This window comes from Salvelinus namaycush, unplaced genomic scaffold, assembly GCF_016432855.1.
Source record: "Salvelinus namaycush isolate Seneca unplaced genomic scaffold, SaNama_1.0 Scaffold1937, whole genome shotgun sequence".
Classification (NCBI taxonomy): Eukaryota; Metazoa; Chordata; class Actinopteri; order Salmoniformes; family Salmonidae; genus Salvelinus; species Salvelinus namaycush.
In genome coordinates, this window is record NW_024058716.1 from 7,766 (window position 1) to 12,500 (window position 4,735).

The 4,735-nt window shown below is 40.1% G+C and overlaps 2 long non-coding RNA genes across 2 annotated transcripts in view; one reads left to right on the forward strand and one right to left on the reverse strand.

Annotated features, from left to right (window-relative positions):
- Positions 1 to 2,402: 2,402 nt before the first annotated feature.
- On the reverse strand, positions 2,403 to 4,252 carry LOC120037859. Its single transcript, XR_005474891.1, has 3 exons — positions 3,487 to 4,252; positions 3,148 to 3,268; positions 2,403 to 2,449 (listed from the first exon to the last, which is right to left on the reverse strand). It is a non-coding gene; the product is annotated as an uncharacterized LOC120037859 (long non-coding RNA).
- LOC120037858 overlaps positions 3,125 to 4,735 on the forward strand; it is a 35,132-nt gene continuing 33,521 nt past the window's right edge. Inside the window, exon 1 of the long non-coding RNA XR_005474890.1 lies at positions 3,125 to 3,582. This is a non-coding gene — a long non-coding RNA (uncharacterized LOC120037858). The remainder of the gene's footprint in view (positions 3,583 to 4,735) is intronic.

The window sequence follows — 4,735 nt, forward strand, 5'->3', positions numbered from 1 at the left end:
TCCTGTCTGATCTCTTAGTATGAGGTCTCTCAGGACCCTCTGTAACAGTATCCTGTCTGATCTCTTAGTATGAGGTCTCTCAGGACCCTCTGTTACAATATTCTGTCTGATTTCTTAGTATGCAGCCTCTCAGGACCCCCTGTAAAAGTATCCTGTCTGATCTCTTAGTATGAGGTCTCTCAGGACCCTCTGTAACAGTATCCTGTCTGATCTCTTAGTATACAGCCTCTCAGGACCCTCTGTAACAGTATCCTGTCTGATCTCTTAGTATAAGGTCTCTCAGGACCCTCTGTAACAGTATCATGTCTGATCTCTTAGTATGAGGTCTCTCAGGACCCTCTGTAACAGTATCCTGTCTGAACTCTTAGTATGAGGTCTCTCAGGACCATCTGTAACAGTATCCTGTCTGATCTCTTAGTATGAGGTCTCTCAGGACCATCTGTAACAGTATCCTGTCTGATCTCTTAGTATGAGGTCTCTCAGGACCCTCTGTAACAGTATCCTGTCTGATCTCTTAGTATGAGGTCTCTCAGGACCCTCTGTAACAGAGTCCAAAGCCACCATCCACAGGGGACACACAGCCCAACAGTGCACCTCCCCAAAGTCCCTAACCAACACCTCTCTACGTACGTGTCTCCTATTCTTTTGAATAAGGTGACGGTTGGAGAAACTGCTTGAGCCACGCTGAGAATACAGAAGTCTGAAAGCCAACATAACTATATTCTAGAACACTGCCTTGAGCCACGCTGAGAATACAGAAGTCTGAAAGCCAACATAACTATATTCTAGATTACTGCCTTGAGCCACACTGAGAATACAGAAGTCTGAAAGCCAACATAACTATATTCTAGAACACTGCCTTGAGCCACACTGAGATTACAGAAGTCTGAAAGCCAACGGAACTATATTCTAGAACACTGCCTTGAGCCACGCTGAGAATACAGAAGTCTGAAAGCCAACGGAACTATATTCTAGAACACTGCCTTGAGCCACGCTGAGAATACAGAAGTCTGAAAGCCAACGGAACTATATTCTAGAACACTGCCTTGAGCCACGCTGAGAATACAGAAGTCTGAAAGCCAACGGAACTATATTCTAGAACACTGCCTTGAGCCACGCTGAGAATACAGAAGTCTGAAAGCCAACGGAACTATATTCTAGAACACTGCCTTGAGCCACGCTGAGAATACAGAAGTCTGAAAGCCAACGGAACTATATTCTAGAACACTGCTGGACACGTACACGTTTTTGGACTCTGATAAACGGTTTAGTATGCAGCCTCTCAGGCCCTCTGTAACATGTAACAGCACAATATGCTGTCTGAGACCAGTAAGCCTACCATGACAGATGACATGACAGCTCAGTGTCAAGGGTCACTTGAATATGGAATGACATTTATCAAAAGGAACATCCGCAATCAGATAAGTGACGAGAGGGGCGGTGTGTGTATTGTGGGTGTGTGTATAGGGTGTGTATATAGGGTGTGTCTATAGAGTGTTTAATTATTATTATGAAACGTGGAAAGTATTTGGGTAGAATATTTAGTATATCTGTGGAATACATCGATAGAATATGTAGTATATCTGAAGAATACATGGATAGAATATATAGTATATCTGAAGAATACATGGATAGAATATATAGTATATCTGTGGAATACATGGATATAGTATATCTGAAGAATACATGGATAGAATATATAGTATATCTGAAGAATACATGGAAAGAATATGTAGTATAACTGAAGAATACATGGATAGAATATATAGTATATCTGAAGAATACATGGATAGAATATATAGTATATCTGAAGAATACATGGATAGAATATATAGTATATCTGAAGAATACATGGATAGAATATATAGTATATCTGTAGAATACATGGATAGAATATATAGTATATCTGTGGAATACATGGATATAGTATATCTGAAGAACACATGGATAGAATATATAGTATATCTGAAGTTTACATGGATAGAATATATAGTATATCTGAAGAATACATGGATAGAATATATAGTATATCTGAAGTATACATGGATAGAATATATAGTATATCTGAAGAATACATGGATAGGATATATAGTATATCTGAAGAATACATGGATAGAATATATAGTATATCTGAAGAATACATGGATAGAATATATAGTATATCTGAAGTATACATGGATAGAGTATATAGTATATCTGAAGAATACATGGATAGAATAGTATATGTACATCAATAGTTGAATAGGATCTACTTGACTAGAATACAGGATATACATATGATGTGGGTAAAACAATATGTAAACATTGTTAAGTGACCAGTGATCCATGTCTATGTACATAGAGAAGCAGTCTCTTTGACAGTACGTCCAACCGGCTTCACCACCGCAGACCACGTGTAACCACGCCAGCCCAGGACCTCCACATCCGGATTCTTCACCTGCAGGATCGACTGAGACCAGACAACAATTAGACGTTCATCCACGTTCATCCAAAATGTCAAATTTCGAATTGTTTTTGTTTCTCATCATTCTGAATGGTTAATGTTTAACATAGAGTTATACCATTACGTTTAGACACTCATTCTGATTGGTTAATGTTTAAGATAGAGTTATAACATTACGTTTAGACACTCATTCTGATTGGTTAATGTTTAACATAGAGTTATAACATTACGTTTAGACACTCATTCTGATTGGTTAATGTTTAACATAGAGTTATAACACTACGTTTAGACACTCATTCTGATTGGTTAATGTTTAACATAGAGTTACAACATTACGTTTGGGCACTTATTCTAAGGTTTGGCAAAGGGTTGAACCCCAAAATAAAAAAAATTGTGTCAACAACTGGGATTGAACACGCAGCCTTCTGACCCAGAGTCATGGGATTACAACATCCGACACTGTAGCATCTATTGGCATGTTTGAAGGCATTTCCCAGCTTTCTCAGCATATTGATACAAGTCCAATGTCAATGTTCATCTTGAACGGTTTGGGTGCATCTCCCTCTTTCTACTTCAACTCCCCATATCGCATGCCCTCAAAGTGATCGAATACTTTATTTATACTGTCATTTCATTTCATGTCTATACTAAATTATTCATGTATAGGATACTCGGAAGTTCCCCAAAGGACGCGCGGAGCGTACCTGCCGACGTCACCATAGAGCAAAAACAAACGGCCTCTTCTTTTCCGCGCCGAGCGCAGTTCGCCCTTCTCCTTTCAGCACCGGGAACCGTCCGACGCGTACGACTCCGCGCGTCTCCCTCCTGGGACAAGATAAATAAACATTTAACGGACTTTGATCACGAACAAACGTTTACAATGAGTTATTGACTCTCTCATTGAGTCACAAGTCACCGAACTCCATGGACGAAATATATCCATATTAACGTTCTTTCATTGTTTTGAATATCCTTTTTGACGGTTGGACTTGGTTGAGGCTATGTGTGTCGGTTGTGTTTACTTCATGTAATGTGGATGTTACCTGTGTCCGTGGCTGTGTCCGTGGCTGTGTCCGTGGCTGGAGGATGAGCGCCGGCGTGGCAGGGGACGCGACAGTAACTCATACTATGCAGGCAAGGTAAAGTGCTTTACGTTCATTCACCCTCCAGGCTATGACTAGGGGACGTTTTCTAGGGGCACAGACTCGCTGGTTCAAGCCCCGCTGCGGCTCTCAATTATCCTGTACTACCTGACTGGGTGAGTTTGTGTGTCTGTATTGCTATAGCTTCTGTGACCGGAGCGTGAGAGCTGGTGTTTTGAAGTTGAGTAAGAAATACTGTTGATCTGTTGTTGGTATCTGTTGTGTTTATACGGTAGCCTATACGGTAGCCTATACGGTAGCTCGCCCTTTGACAGAGCATTCAGAGTGTATAGCCTACATACCTGCTACATAGGCAACTTTACGCACATTGGTTGACTTCGCCTTTGCTGTAATAAACTATGGTAAGCGTAATGTTAATGTGCGTTTCGATGGTTATAATACTACAATTTAAAAACAATAATGTATAGGTCTATTTATAACTTTATTGTCCTGTTACCCGTAGGTTGAATCATGATCCCAAAATGCATAAAATGAGAACCGGGGTCCTCGTGTATTCCAGACGTGGTTTTAGTGATCTGCGCTGTATGGCTATCCCCTGTCCATTCTTATATAACTGTGTGTGTTTGTGTGGCTTCTGGGTTTCCCTCATCCCCATTATCTTGCACGCCAATATGAGTGCAGTTCTGTTCGATGGGAACAAACCTCTCTCTCTCTCTCTCTCTCTCTCTCTCTCTCTCTCTCTCTCTCTCTCTCTCTCTCTCTCTCTCTCTCTCTCTCTCTCTCTTCGTGGTATGAGTTCTGACACAGTCTTCTAATCATATGAAGCCTTATGGACAACTTGAAAACAGTCAAACTATTTAGTGAATATTTGGCTGACCCTTCAAGGAAAATTCCACCTAAAAACTACTAAGCCAAAATGCATCATACCAGCTGTATTTCAATATTTTGAAAATTATATATCTTGAAAACTTGATTGTTGACAAGCAACATATTTGGGGGCTATATCAACAATGACTAATGAAACAAATACCAAAATATCGTTTTTGGGTGGAGATTTTTTTTAAGACAAACAGAAATCTTTCAAAGAGCCGTTAGACTCGTCGCGTTTCTTTCAGTTCTACTCAACAACATGCTACATATATCTGAGAGAACGTAACCTATTGTCTAGTTGCAGTAGACTGTGTAATAA